Raw genomic sequence first — 16986 nt, forward strand, 5'->3', positions numbered from 1 at the left:
CCATTGTTCTACTTGTCTATTTCATTCCATGATTAAATGATGGCTTAGCTTTATAGTAATTCTTAAAATCCAAATTTGTTTCTCTTCTTCAAAGTTGTTTTGGCTATCCAAGGTTCTTTTAATTGTTTTTATAAATTTCAGATTCAACATGACAGTTTTTACAATATGAATGTACAGACCAATTTGAATAGAATTGATATTTTACTAATATTATCATATCAGTTTTGTCCCAAAGTATTTCATTTTTGATGATATAATAAATCACATTTTTATTCAAGTTTTAATTTCTGGTTCTTGGTTTCTAATATACAAAAATACAATTGATTGTTTATATCTATCTTCAATGCTAAAACCTTGCTAGATTCAGAAATAACTGGACTTTCCAGAGATCTTCTGTGACTGATTTCCAGAGATCTTCCAGTATTGATTTCTAATTTAAATCCATTCCTTTCTCTGACAACATACTTTGTATGTTTCATATTCCCTTAAATTTATAGAGGTTTGTTTTATGGGCAAGAAGATGGTCAATCTTGGTAAATGTTTACATATATAAAATTTTAGATGATAAAATAATGTTTTGGGAAAACTGGAAAAAAAACTCCCACTATTGTATAGAATTTTCCATAAATATTAATTTGGTTGGTAATGTCATTCAAGCTTTTTATATCTGTATTGCATTTTTTCTATTTGCTCTGTCAGTTATTGAGAGACGATTTTTTTTTTTTTTTTTTTTTTTTTTTTTTTTTTTACTTTCTAGGGCCATACTTGCAGCATATGGAAACTCCCAGGCTAGGGGTCAAATCTGAGCTGTAACCACCACTGGCCTGCACTACAGCCATAGTAATGTGGGATCTGAGCCACGTTTGTGACCTACACTGCAGCTCATGGCAACACTGGGTCCTTTAACCCATTGAGCAAGGTCAGGGATAGAACCCATGCTCTCATAGTTACTAGTCAGGTTGTAACCACTGATCCAAAATGGGAACTCCAAGAGATGAATTTTTATATCCTTAATGTTAACCGCGAAACTGTTTCTTCTTGCAATTCCTTTCATTTTCACTTTCTGTATTTTAATACTACATACCCACTGAATGATGCTCTATTCGTCATAAACCCTTTAGTTTTATTTTAGAGAATTTTTTCCCCTTCTGTTTCATTTATCTTGCTAGGTATTTAGAAATGTTTAATTTTCCATTGATGAATCTGCCAATAGTCCAATCTAGTATATTTCTCATCTCAGACATTGCTATTCTCATCTATAGAAGTTAGATATGAGCTATTTTTTATATCTTTCAATGTTTCTACTTACCATGCTCAATCTTTCCGCTATCATCTCCAATCAACATCTTTTCTCTATCATCTTCAACCTACTGAATTCATAACTATGATTGTCTTAATTTTTTTTCTATTAAGTACGCATTCATGTAATTTCTGGATCAGTTTTGATTAGTTGATATTTCTCCTCATTATACATTTTTTTTAGCTTCTGCATGGAGAGCAACTTTTTATACCTTCATTTCTGCTGGATATTTTTTGCATTCCTATAAATAGTCTTAAAGCATTTTTGTTGTTGTTATTGTTACGGTTTGTTTGTAAGTTTATTAGAAGCAATTTGATACTTTTGGCTCTTGCTTATATGTTTTCTCAGGAGAGTCCAGAGCAGCCTTTAGTTTATGGCTAATTTTCTCCCATTACTGAGGCAAAAAACTCTTGGGTACTTGACCCAATGTCCCACGAGTTAAGTTTTTTCCTACTCTGTTGAGACTCAGAACTGTTCCTCCTGGTCCTGAGTGAGCTCTAAGAATGACAACCATAGTTCTTTTCCCAGCTGTGGTAGTTTCCTTTCACAAATATATTTATTAGTATTCTCAGTATGTCTCTGGATTTTTCCCATTCTCTCTCTCTCTATTAAAATGCATTCCCATGAGCAATAGTTAACAGTTCAATTACTCCAGAGCCTCACCAATACTTTGATATTGTGAATCTTTTAAATTTTAGCCATTATAATGGGATATGCAGAGATATTTTCTTGTGGTTTTACTTGTGGTTTTACTGATGCGTAATGATGTTGAGCATCTTTTCATGTGATTATTGGCCATTTGTATATCTCTTTTGTGAAATATTTGTTTTGACATCCTTTTACAAAGTTATATTTTTGAGATAACAAAAAGTGTTTTTTTTTTCCTAAGCACTATCTACTTTTTTACCCACATAGAGCAAAATTCATTTTCTGTTCTACAATTCTATGAACTCTACCAAATTACACAATCATGTAACCACCACCACAATCAAGATACAGTAGTACACTTCCACTGTATATTTGCTAAAAAAAGCTACTGTAACAAAGCACTACAAACTGGGCCTCTTAGACAACAAAAGTTTATTGTCTCATGGTTGTTCTTGGAAATAGAAATCTAATATCAGGGTGTCAATAAGGTTGATTCCTTCTGAGGACTATGTAACAAGGACTTCTTCTAGGCCTCTCTCTTTGACTTACAGATGGTCATCTTTTCTGTACATCTATCTCTTCACATCAGCTTTTGTCTATGCCTGTCTTTGTCCAAATTTCCAATTTTTTTCAGACATAGTGGATTGGGGCCCACCCTAAAAGCCTTATTTTAAGTTGATTTCCTCTGTAAAGACCCTATCTCCAAATAAGGTCACATTCTAAGGTGCTGGGAGTTGAGAAATTAACATATGAATTTTATGTAGAACAAAATTCAATCAACAACATCCACTAACTCCAAAAATTCCCTTGCCCTGTCACTACTGAGTCAGTACTTTTATAAACTCCAGCCCCTTATAACCACTAATCTCTTTTCTTTCCCTATAGTTTTATCTTTTCCAAAAAGATACTTATCTTCTTTTAACAATATTTTGCCATCTAAATGGAATCATATTCTATGTATTAAGTCTGGCTCCTTTCACCTGTAATGCTTTGGATAGTACTCTTTTTTCAATTTATGAGTATATTGCTTCTTTTTATTGATTAATAGAATTCTGTTGTATAAATATACTATAAGTTTATCCATTCACTGGCTGAAGGGTAGTTTTTCCATGTCTTTTTTTTTTAATGAATTGAGTCACAAAATTATGAGTAAATTTTGGTACTGGATAAGTTATTCCATTTTTTATCTCTTATAACAATATAACCATTCAAGATTGTTATTTAATGTTAAAACATACTGGTGTGAACCCACCACTAATATGGAAATAGATTTTGAATAAAATCTTAGTCTACTTTTGTGGTTCTCTACTATTCTACACCTTTCCTCTCACAATCCAATGTAACACTACCATCCTAAAATGATCATTTCCCTGAGTAAGCTGGCATACAAACATTCTGAAATTACCACATCATTTACCTCACAAGGTATGATTTCCATCCCAAAATAAAGCATATGCCAAATTAATCTGTTCTAGGCCTCTCTCTTTGACTGGAGAATAGTAGTCATCACTGCACTGTACTGACCTTAGAGGAGCAGAAAACTAACTTTCTAATATACCCTACCTCTTATTCTTACCTAATTTCACATTTTAGTTTCTGTTTTATGCAAATTTCCACTTCTACATACTACACGTCATATCAGTTAACAATACACTTTGGCTACAGGGGTTCTACTGCAGTGGGTTAAGGATCCAGTGTTGTCATTGCAGTGGCCTGGGTCGCAGCTGTGGCTCAGGTTTGATCCTTGGTCTGGGAATTTCCATATGCCGTAAGTGCAGTTACAACAAAAACAAAAGCAAAAACAATAAAGTTTGGCTACAAATAACAGAAACCCTAAAATATATGTTATGAAGACATTAATTTTATTTATCATATGTAATACAATATACACTGTTGGGAAGTTCAGGGTTCATCAATACCAACAGAAAACCAAGATCTTAATATCAGTTGTCTCTTTCATTCTTAGAATAAGAGTTGACACCAAGGTGGCCACTTCACTTCCAGGGCTTTCAGTTCTTACTACATGAATGAAATGAGAAGGAAATGAATAGCTAACAACAGCAATTTTCTGCTAAATAATATAGACTAAAATTATGTTAGGTATGTACACAACCACCTACAAGCAAAGCTAGTGAATTCATTTTTATAGCCTCTGTGTTTCATGTAGGACAATAAGAATGGGGCTGTGAAGACTTTTGAGCCATATTAGTAATTTCCATAGTGAGAAACAACTGACATCTATTCTTTGAATCATATGTATCCTCAACAAATATCTTTTATTTCACTAGAGCAAAAGGATGATGTCTTGACTAAGTGCAAGATTCTTGTGTTGCAGTTCATTTCTTTCAGAGTTCTGAAGATGACTTTCCACCATCTAGTTTCCAGTGGCACAGGTTAAAAGTCCAGCTCCAATTTTATTATAATCCAAAAGATAACTTGTTCTTTTTTTCTAAGAAAACATGAGAAATTTTTTGTTATCTAAAGACTTCAAGAATTCACTCTTGTTTGAGCAAATGGGTTTTCTCATGCAACAGCTGATGACTTGGTTATTTTTTTTTCCATCTGCACACTTTGCTCTTGCTCGCACTCAAGAAAATATTTTCTGGTGTGTGCAATAAATCCAGGTTACTCACACCAGCTTTTGATGAAAGAAAGTGCACCATTTATTAAAGGCATCAGGTATCCCCAGCAGCTAATAATCAAAAGACCAGAACTCCCCATGGCTTTCATGGAAAGGGCATTCATTCTCCTAGGAATCCCCTAAATCCCACACACCCACCTACTGAAGTAGAAGGGCCTGTCTGAAGCTCAGAAGTATGCATATTGAGAAAGATGATCCAGGAAACAGGATTAAGATGGTGGAGTAGAAGAAACGGAGCTCACCTTCTCTCATAAAAAGCAACAAAATTACAACCAACTGCTGAACAACCTTCAACCAGACAGGCTACAAACTATCCAAAAAGATATCCTACTCCAGAAGACAAAGAAGAGAACACAAAGAAAAGGCCACATTAAGACAGTAGGAAGGGTGATTATGTGATATATGCAACCCCATACCTGTCAGTGTGCAGGCAACAGACTGGAAAATAACTGTATCACAGAGACTCACCTACAGGGGTGAGAGTTCTGAGCCCCACATCAGGTCGCCTTCTCCCAACACCTGGGGTCTGGCATTGGGAGTAGGAGCCCCTAGAGCATTTGGCATTGAAGACCAGTGAGGATTGTGTGCAAGAGCTCAATGGAGACCCCATTTTTGAAAGGTGTACCCAGGCTTTCATGTGCACTTGGTCCCACGGCAAAGCAGAGACTCCATAGGAATCTGGGTGAGAACTTGGGGGCTGTCCTAGGAAAACTAGGGGAGACTATAGCTCATTATGGGGGAGGGACTTTGGAGGCAAAGGTCTCTGGAATGATCATCAGCATGTGTTCCTCTAGAGGTGGCCATTTTGGAAAAATCCGCCCCACCCATCAGCACTGAGAAGCCCCATATCAAACAATAACCCAGGTGGGATTTCAACCCCACCCATCAGCAAATAGGTTGCCTAAGGACCCCCAGGGACAGAGCCTGCTCTAATCTTACTCAGAGACAAAACCCCACCCATGAGAGGGATAAGAATCAGCTCCACCTTCCAGTGGGCTGGCACCAGTCCCTCCCATCAGGAGGCCTACAGCAAGACCCCACATTAACTTCAGCCACAAGGAGGGAGGACATCAGAAGCAAGAGAGGCTACAACTCTATTGTTGGCAAAAAGGAGATCAAACCAAAAATCTATACATAATGAAAAGGCACAGAATTATGACTCAGATAAGGGAGCAAGAAAAAAATAAAAGGAAAACAGCTAAGTGATGTGGAGATTATCACCCTCCATGAAAAAGATGTTAGAGTGATGACACTGAAGGTGATTCAAGATATTGCAAATAAGCTGGAGGCAAAGATTGATAAATTATAAGAAACACTGAGCAAAGAAATATAAGATTTAAGGATTAAACAAGCAGAGATGCAAAATATGATGACTGAAATAAATAATTCATTAGAAACAACCAATGGCAGAATACAGGAGGCAGAATGAATAAATGAGGTAGAGGACAGACTAGAGGAAAATACTTATATAGAACAGAAAAGAGAAAAAAAAGAGTAATAAGAAATGAAGACAGACTAAGAGAACACTGAGACAAGGAAAAATGCATCAACATCTGTATCATAGGAGAAGAGAGAGAGAGAAAGGGCCAGAAAAAATATTTGAATAGATAATAGCCAAAAACTACTTTGATATAGAGGAAAGGAATCACTCACTGAAATCCAGGAAACAAAATGAGAAACAAATAAAATAAACCCAAGGAGGAACACCCCAAGACACATATTAATCAAACTGACCAAAGTTAAAGACAAACAGAAAATACTGAAAGCAGCTAGGGAAAAGAAACAGATAACATACAAGGGAACCCCAATAAGGTTATTTGAAGATTTTTCAGCAGAAACTCTGCAGGCCAGAAGGAAGTGGCATGATATACTTAAAGTGATGAAAGGAAAAAACCTCCAACCAAGATTACTCTACCCAGCAAGACTCTCATTCAGATTTGAAGGAGAAATCAAAAGCTTTATAGAGAAGCAAAAGCTAAGAAAATTCAACACCACTAAAATAGCTTTACAACAAATACTAAAGGAACTTCTCTAGCTGGAAAAAAAGGCCAAAACTAGAAATAAAAATATTACAAATGGCAAAGCTCACCAGTAAATGCATATATACAGTAAAGGTAGGAAATCATCTACACACAAATATGCTACCAAATCAATATCATGAGAACAGGAGGTTACAAATGCAGGACACTGGAGATGCACTTGCAATTAAGAGACCAACCACTTAAAACAATCTTGTATATATATACTTCTATATTAAAACTTCAGAGTAACTGCAAACCAAAAATCTACAACATATACACAAACAAATGAGAAAAAGCAACTCAAATAAAATACTAAGGATAGTCATCAAACCAAGAGGAGAGAATAAGAAGGGAAGAAAAAAGAGCAACAACAACAAAGCCAAAACAGTTAATAAAATGGCAATAAGAACAAAAATATCAATAATTACCTTAAATGTAAATGGACTAACTGCCTCAATCAAAACATATAGACTGGCTGAATGGATACAAAAACAAGGCCCACATATATGCTGTCTTCAAGAGACCCACTTCACTTCTAGGGACACATACAAATTGAAAGTGAGAAGATGGAAGAAAATATTTCATGCAAACAGGAATCAAAACATAGCTAGAGGAGTTCCCACCGTGGTTCAGTGGTTAAGAAATCTGACTAGGAACCATGAGGTTGCAGGTTCAATCCCCTAGCCTTGCTCAGTGGGTTAAAGATCTGGCATTGCTGTGAGCTGAGGTGTAGTTTGCAAACACAGCTCAGATCCTGCGTTGCTGTGTCTCAGGTGTAGGCTGGTGGCTATAGCTCTGATTAGGCCCCCAGCCTGAACCTCCATATGCCATAGGTACGGCCCTAGAAAAGGCAAAAAGACAACAACAACAAAAATAGCTAGCGTAGCAATACCCATTTCAGACAAAATAGACCTTAAAATAAAGAAAATTATAAGAGACAAAAAAGGACATTCCATAATGATCAAAGGATCAATCCAAGAAGATATAAAAATTTTAAATATATATGCACCCAACATAGATCACTTCAAAATATAAGGCAACTGCTAACAACACTAAAAGCAGAAATTGACAATAACACAATAATAGCAGGGGACTTTAACACCTGACTAACAGCAATTGACAGATGATCCAGACAGAAAGTCAACAAGGAAATAAGGCCCTAAACGATGAATTAGACCAGATGGACTTAATAGATATTTATAGAACATCCCATCCTAAAGCAGCAGAATACACATTCTTCTCAAGTGCACATGGAACATTCTCTAGGATTGATGACATTCCAGGCCAAAAATCAAGCCTCAGTAACTTTACTAAAATTGAAATCATATCAAGCATCTTTTCCAACCAATACACTTTATGACTGGAACTCAACAATGAAAAAAACTGCAAAAACCACAAACACATGGAGACAAAACAAGATGCTACTAAACAACCCATAGATAACTAGAAATCAAAGAGGAAACTAAAAATACCTAGAAGCAAATGACAACAAAGGCACAACATTCCAAAACCTATGGGATACAGCAAAAGCAGTTCTAAGAGGGAAGTTAACAGCAATGCAAGCCTACCTCAGAAAAGAGGAAAAAGCTCAAATAAACAACCTAACTTTATATCTAAAGCAGCTAGAGAGAGAACAGACAAGACCTTAAGTTAGCAGAAGGAAATAAATCATAAAGATCAGACAGAAATGAAATAGGAATGATGAAAACCATAGAAAAGATCAAGGAAACTAAAAGACAGTTCTTTTAAAAGATCAACAAAATTGATAACCTAAGGGATTTTTTTTTACAGCCAGACTTATCAAGAACAAAAGTGAGAGGACTCAAATCACTAAAATTAGAAATGAAAAAGGAGAAGTTACAATGGACATCACAGAAATACAGAGGATCATAAGAGACTACTACATGCAACAATATGCTAATAAAACAGACAACCTCCAAAAAATGGACAAATTCTTTGAAAAGTACAATCTTCTAAGACTAAAGCAAGAAGAAATAAAAATATGAATGGACCAATCACAAGTACTGAAACTGAAACTGTGATTAAAAAACATCCAACAAACAAAAGTCCAGGACCAGTTGGCTTCAGAGGAGAATTCTATGAAACATTTAGAGAAGAGCTAACACCTATCCTCCTGAAACTATTCCAAAAAACTGGGGAGGAAGGAAAATTCCCAAACACATTCAATGAAGCCACCATCTCTCTGATACCAAAATCAGACACAGAAAACAAAAAAAGATAAAATTACAGGCCAATATCACTGATGAACATAGATGCAAAAATCCTCAACAAAATACTAGCAAATTGAATCCAATGATACAAAAATAAAAGGATTGCATATCATAATCAAGTGGGCTTTATCCCAGGAATGCAAGGATTCTTCAATATCTTCAAATCAATCAGTGTGATACACCACATTAACAAACTGAAGAATAAAAACCATATGATCCTCTCAATGGATGAAGAAAAAGCTTTTGACAAAATCCAACACCAATTTCTGATAAAAACCTTTCAGAAAGTGGGCATACAGGGAACCTACCTCAAAATATAAAGGCTGTATACGACAAACCCACAGCTAACATCATTCTCAATGGTGAAAAGCTGAAAGAATTACCGCTGAGATCAGGAACATGAAAAAGATATCCGCTCTCAGCATTACTATGCAATATAGTTTTGGAAGGCCTAGCCACAGCAATCAGAGAAGAAAAAGCAAGAAAAGGAATCCAAATTGGAAAGGAAGAAGTAAAACTATCACTATTTGCAGGTGACATACTATACCTAGAAAATTCTAAAGATGCTATCAGAAAACTGTCAGAGTTCATCAATGAATTTGGCAAAGTCACAGGATACAAAATTAATACACAGAAATGACTGAATTTCTATATACTAACAATGAAAGATCAGAAAGAGAAATTAGGGAAAGAATAGCATTTTCCATTGCATCAAAAAGAATAAAAAACTTAGGAAGAAAACTACCCAAAGAGCCAAAAGACCTGTACTCTGAAAACTATAAGACGGTGATGAAAGAAATCAAAGATGACACAAACAGATGGATAGACATACCATGCTCTTGGACTGAAAGAATCAATCAATATTATCAAAATGACTATACTACCTAAGACAATCTACCAATTCAATGCAATCCCCATCAAATTACCAAGGACATTTTTCACAGAACTAGAACAAAATATTTTAAAGGTTGTTTGGAAGCACAAAAGAGCCAGAATTGTCAAAGCCATCCTGAGAAAGGAAAATGGATCTGGAGGAATCAGGCTCCTTGACTTCAGACTATTCTACAAAGCTATAGTCATAAAAACCGTATGGTACTGGCACAAAGACAGAAATACAGATCAGTGGAACAGGATAGAAAGCCCAGAATTAAACAGTCAACTAATCTATGACAAAGGAGGCAAGAATATACAATGGAAAAAAAGACACTCCTTTCAACAAGTGGGCTGGGAAACTGGACAGCTACATGTAAAAGAATAAAATTAAAATACTTCCTAATACTACACACACAAATAAATTCAAAATGGACCAAAACCTAAATTTAAGACTGGATGGTATAAAACTTTTAGAGGAAAACATAGGCCAAACACTCTCTGACATGACCACAGCAACACCTTCCAAGATTCTTCCACCCTCTAGAATAATGACGATAAAAACAAAAATAAACAAAGGGGACCTAATTTAACTTAAAAGTTTCTGCACAGCAAAGGAAACAATGAACAAAATGAAAATACAACCCACAGAATGGGAGAAAATATTTTCAAGTGAAGTGACTGACAAGGATTAATCTCCAAAATTGATAAACACCTTTTGCAGCTCAATACCAAAAAACAAAGAATTCCATCAAAAAAAGGGCAGAAGATCTAAGCAGACAATTCCCCAAAGAAGACACACAGGTGGCCAAAAAGCACATGAAAAGATGTTCAATATCACTTATTATTAGATAAATGCACATCAAAACTACTATGAGGTACCACCTTACACAAGCAGAATGGCCATAATCAAAAAGTCTAAAAACAATAAATGCTGGAGAGGGTGTGGAGAAAGGGATCCCTATTGCACTGTTGGTGGTAATGTAAACTGGTGGAACCACTGTGGAAAACAGTATGGAGATTTTTCAGAAAAAAATTAAAAATAGAAGTATCATTTGATTCAGCAATCCCATTCCTGGGCATCTATCCAGAGAAAAGCATGACGTGAAAAGATATACATATCACCATGTTCACTGTAGCACTATATACAATAGCCAAGACATGGAAACAACTTAAGTGTCCATCAATAAAGGAGTGGATAAAGAAGAGGTGGTACATATACATAATGGAATATTAGCCATTTAAAGGAAAGAAATAATGGCATTTTTAGCAACATGGTTGGACCTAGAAATTATTCTGCTAAGTGAAGTTAGTCAGACAGTGAGACACCAACATCATATGCTATCACTTACATGTGGAACCTAAAAAAAGGACACAATGAACTTTTTCACAGAACAGATACTGACTCACAGACTTTGAAAAACTTATGTTTTCCAAAGGAAACAAGATGGGGGGGTGGGGGAATGCACTGAGGGTTTGGAATGGAAATGCTATAAAATTGGGTTGTGATGATTGATGTATAAACACGAATGTAATAAAGTTCATTGAGTTAAAAATAAAGACAAACATTTCCTATCATTTATTTTTTCAAATTATTTTTTGTTATTTCCCCCAACACAGTCTTTTTTTTTTTTCCACTGTACAGCATGGGAACTCAGTTACACATACATTTATACATAAATGTTTTTCTCCCATCGTTGTGCTGCATTGTAAGTATCCAGACATAGTTCTTAGTGCTACACAGCAGGATATCATTGTTAATCTAGTTTGGATACACTAACCCCAAGCTTCCAATCCCTCCCACTCCCTCCCCCCCTCCCCCTTGGCAACCGCAAGTCTATTCTCCAAGTCCGTGATTTTCTTTTCTGTGGAAAGGTTCATTTGTGCTGTATATTAGATTCCAGATACGAGTGACATCATATGGTATTTGTCTTCCTCTTTCTGACTTACTTCACTCAGGAGGAGAGTCTCTAGCTCCATCCATGTTGCTGCAAATGGCATCATTTGGTTCTTTTTGGTGACTGAGTAGTATTCCACTGTGTATATATAACCTCATCTTCCTAATGCAGTCGTCTGTCAATGGACATTTGGGTTGTTTCCACGTCTTGGCTGTTTTGAATAGTGCTGCAATGAACATGCAGGTGCATGTGTCTTCTTTAAGGGAAGTTTTGTCCGGATAGATGCTCAAGAGTGGGATTGCTGGATCACACGGTAGTCCTATGCATAGATTTCTAAGGTATCTCCATACTGTTCTCCACAGTGGTCGTGCCAGCTTACATTCCCACCAACAGTGCAGGAGGGTTCCCTTTCTCCACACCCCCTCCAGCACTTGTTATTTGGGGACTTATACACCAGCCATTCTGACTGGTGTGAGGTGGTATCTCATGGGGGTTTTGATCTGCATTTCTCTAATAATCAGGGATGTTGAGCATTTTTGCATGTGCTTGTTGGCCATCTGTACATCTTCCGTGGAGAAATGTCTATTCAGGTCTTTTGCCCATTTTTCCATTGGGTTGTTGGCTTTTCTGCTGTTGAGTTGTATAAGTTGCTTGTATATCCTATAGATTAAGCCCCTGTCTGTTGCATCATTTGAAACTATTTTCTCCCATTCTCTAAGTGTCTTTTTGTTTTCTTTTTGGTTTCCTTTGTTGTGCAAAAAAGCTTGTCAGTTTGATTAGGTCCCATAGGTTTATTCTTGCTCTTATTTCTGTTGCTTTGGGGAGACTGACCTGAGAAAATATTCGTAAGTTTGATGTCAGAGAATGTTTTGCCTATGTTCTCCTCCAGGAGTTTGATGGTGTCTTGTCTTATATTTAAGTCTTTAAGCCATTTCGAGCTTATTTCCATGCATGGTGTGAGTCATTTGTTTAAATATTACTTTTTTGTTGTCTGTTTTCTTTCTATCTAGAATACCATTTTTTTACATTATCAATCTCTTAATCTCTTTTCAAATTATCCTTTTGCATTTTTACTATGTTGTCTTTTATGTTCCCTATATTACAAGATAATCACCACTTGTGATTTTCTAAGTTACAAAACCACGCTGCAGCAATGACTGTTTCCTCTTTATATTCCTCTACTAATATTAGTTTTCTGGAAAAAAAAAATCCCAAACACTAGGAAGTGCTTATATTACTATCCTTTGTTCAGAATGTTATTTTTCTCCTTCTGCAACTTTATTTCAATGTCATATTCCTCTCTCTCTCTTTTCAATTTCCTTTTTTTCTTCTCTGTGATTTCTAAGTTCTCTTTCCTTTTGGGTTAGGATGTGTTCTCAAATACATTAAAAGTATTTGCCCTCAAAGTCTTGGACATAGTAGCAAGTACCTGAAACAAGCATCTCTGCTCTTTTTTTTTTTTTTTTTCCTTTTTACAGCCACACCTCTGAAATATGGACGTTTCCAGGCCACAGGTTGAATTGGAGTTGCAGCCACAGGCCTACACCACAGCTACAGCAATACCAGAACTGAGCCAAAGCTGTGGCCCACACCACAGCTTCAGCAACGCTGGATCCTTAACCCACACCCTCGGAGACTCTATGTCAGGTTCTTAACCTGTTGAGCCACAAAGGGAACGCCCCAAATTTGTTTTATACTTCGTAAAATTCAGAATCAGGAAAGATTCCTCTGATCTTCCAGTTCTTTCTTAAGACTAGAATACAGGAGTCCCGTCGTGGCGCAGTGGTTAACGAATCCGACTAGGAACCATGAGGTTGCGGGTTCGGTCCCTGCCCTTGCTCAGTGGGTTAACGATCCGGCGTTGCCGTGAGCTGTGGTGTAGGTTGCAGACTCGGCTCGGATCCCGCGTTGCTGTGGCTCTGGCGTAGGCCGGTGGCTACAGCTCCGATTCAACCCCTAGCCTGGGAACCTCCATATGCCGCGGAAGCGGCCCAAGAGATAGCAACAACAACAACAAAAGACAAAAAAAAAAAGACAAAAGACTAGAATACAAGGGAATGCAGATCTTTTATATGTCACTTTGGTGCTCCAAACATCTCTGAGTACCAAGTCTTCCTAGGATATGTCTGATATTTTCTGCTTGACTTGTATCTCACTAAACTTGCTTCTATTTTCTCTCTGCAATGGGGGAGGGGAGAAACAAATCTTCCTTATTTATCTGTACTAGAAGCCCATCAGAAGCCAGCAACTGTCTCAGATGCTGCCTGGTTACAGAGACTGCTGGCTTAAAGTTCAGACTGGAAGAACTGAGAGCTTTGTCTGGGTTGCTGTGCTCCATTCTTCCATAATATCCTGACTTTAAGGATATTAAAATATTAAGGATAATTTCTTATTCTTCTATTATATTTACAGGTTGGGATATATTTACATCTGGTATTTTTAAACCTTTTTTAGTTTTGCTTTTTCTCTTGCATTTTGAATTTTAGTTCATATGTTAATTGTGAATGGAAGCTTGTCTTATGTTTGTTATTTTCATCTGTTTCTTTGTTTTCTTTTTCTGCACACCTCCATCCTACTCCCATGGTGAATATTTTGTACTTGATTGTCTCCTGGCTCCCATTCCAAAACCAGGTATAAGAAGGCAACTAGGACTTAGTTTTATATTTATCATATCCTAAAGATAACATGAAATCATAGATATCTCTACTGAGAAGGAATTTTGGGTTTCCCAGACTTGTTGCAATGTTTTTTCTACTTATTCAAATCCACTACCTTTCAAGATTTTTTTTTGACAGAAAAAAAAAAATCAATTGACATTCTAAACTGGTGCACAATTATATATATGCATTTGTGCATATCAGAAAAATAAACTTCACAAAACAAAATATATACAAGGTTACAGGTAAAGTACCCTAATATTCTTTATTATATACTATCTTATTTTAAAAGATACTGATTGTGTCATTCTAAATTCACTTCAAATCCAACAGTGGACTGCAACTTGAAAAATATCAATTCAGGTTCTCTGTGTAAGCAGTTTATTAAAATCTCTCCTGAGAGTGTTTCTACATAGTTTTTATCAAATCATTTTTATTGGTAGTGGAATCCCCTACACTTTCTAGTGCTAAGCAATGAATCTGGTTCAAGTTCTTTGCTTCTTAAGGAGTATGTGACCATAAAACAGACAGTTCTGCAGTCTAGAAAGCTTGAAGCATCAGCTTCACCTACTGCTACATTTTTCTATTCTGAAATGACCCACAAAAATCTTTGTTTGAATGTGAATATCTTTTATTTATCCATTTATGATAAATGCTTATAGATTAGGGTGATATTAAATATTCATAAACTTAGGACATAAATCTTGAGGAGAATTTATGAATTTGAAGAATTTATAAAAACTTGGATATTCAAATATCAATGAATGTGGTATGAAATCTAAATATGGACACTCAATACAAAATGTTAAATATAAGGGCTATTTATTTATGAAAAATATGTGTATTTAACAGGGCAACTAATGTATGAACAAAAAAACTAAGCACACAGTTCAAATAAGTGTTAGGAAAAATAAAGCAAATACTTGCGATTTTAAATTTATAAAGTATTTTCTACACATTTCTTTATGTGTTTGTAATATAACTATTAATTTAGCACTTTTGTGTGTATGTTCACAACTACCTTTCTCCTCTTATGATTATCTTCACTGATTTCTAGTCTATATTTTAGATCTATTTCTGAGCTACATATACTGCTTACCTCAAAAGAAGTCATCAAAAGAAAAATAATATCAATGTCGTAAAAGTACTCCCAGCACAACAAAATACATATATAATGTAAATGTACCACATTATTACTGCTAACATTATTATTATCCATTAGAAGGCCAATATGCTCTAAGAGTTATATAAATAGGAGTTCCCGTCGTGGCTCAGTGGTTAGCGCATCTGACTAGGAACCATGAGGTTGCGGGTTCAATCCCTGGCCTTGTTCAGTGGGTTAAGGATCCAGCGTTGCCATGAGCTGTGGTGTAGGTTGCAGACGTGGCTCGGATCCCGCATTGTTGTGGCTCTGGAGTAGGCTGGCGGCTATAGCTCCGATTGGACCCCTAGCCTGGGAACCTCCATATGCTGCAGGAGCGGCCCAAGAAATGGCAAAAAAAGACAAAAAAAAAAAAAGAGTTATATAAATAAGTGGCTCTAAAAAATGTTGTTTAAAGTTTCACTTATGCTAGCATTAAATAAAGTTGCCAGTACATATTTTTCCATTAATTATGAATATGAGAGCACATCAGGATCTTACTGGCCTTTTATTGTCATATAATGTTTACATGCTCATTATTTCCTCCTATATAATGACTTTAATATGTGCTTACATAGTGATTTCTGTTTACTAAGTGTTTTGCAATCATTTATTAGTCAATATTCATTCAATACACACAAAAATTTACTCAATAATTATCATTAAATTTTATACATAAGATGATGGGCCAAAGGGATCCTTTTCTTAGCTTACTTATAAAAAATCACAGATAGTTATTTCAGATTGCACAGTAAGTGACAGGGCTGAAATAAGAATTTAGATTTCTACTTTCATCATATTCATCAATGCTCCTTAAATTTTTATTTATTTATTTTTAAATATTTATTTGTTTGTTTTTTGCCTTTTGTCTTTTTAGGGCTTTACCCACGGCACATGGAGGTTCCGAGGTTAGGGGTTGAATCAGAGCCTAGCCGCTGGCCTACACCACAGCCATAGCAACAGGAGATCCAAGCCATATCTGAGACCTACACCACAGCTCATAGCAATGCAGGATCCTTAACCCACTGAGCAAGGCCAGGGATAGGACCCGTGTCCTCATGGATAGTAGTCAGGTTCATTAACCACTGAGCCACGAGAACTCCAGTGCTCCTGAAACTTTGAGAATTTGGAAATCCTGCTAAGGAATTTCTTATGCTTTATAAATTTAGCTTCTGTAGTGATACTGAGACATGGTCTGATATAAATTTACTGATCATACTTTCATTCTTGAAAATAAAGAAACGCTTCATAGAATCCTAGCATTCTTTGGAACATGGGTTGCAAATTAATAGTATAAACCATTGTACTCAAATATGTGTTATGGGCAATATTTTATTCCACTTAGAACAGAATTTTATTGGTGTGCAAGGTAAAAAAAGAAATCCAAACATTATTATTTTTTTTTTTTTGTCTTTTTGTCTTTTTTGTTGTTGTTGTTGCTATTTCTTGGGCCGCTCCCGCGGCATATGGAGGTTCCCAGGCTAGGGGTCGAATCGGAGCTGTAGCCACCAGCCTACGCCAGAGCCACAGCAACACGGGATCCGAGCCGCGTCTGCAACCTACACCACAGCTCACGGCA

General features: G+C 36.2%; 1 pseudogene across 1 annotated transcript in view; it reads right to left on the minus strand.

The window, feature by feature from the left end:
* Positions 1-16986, minus strand: part of LOC110261402 (tyrosine--tRNA ligase, mitochondrial pseudogene) — a 317000-nt pseudogene that overhangs the window by 146708 nt on the left and 153306 nt on the right. The gene's annotated exons all lie outside the window — the stretch shown is intronic.

This window comes from Sus scrofa, chromosome 6 (assembly GCF_054392235.1).
Source record: "Sus scrofa isolate SSC_HxYL_T2T_F1_AM1 chromosome 6, Sscrofa_HxYL_maternal_Yorkshire_Landrace_v2.0, whole genome shotgun sequence".
Lineage (NCBI taxonomy): Eukaryota > Metazoa > Chordata > Mammalia > Artiodactyla > Suidae > Sus > Sus scrofa.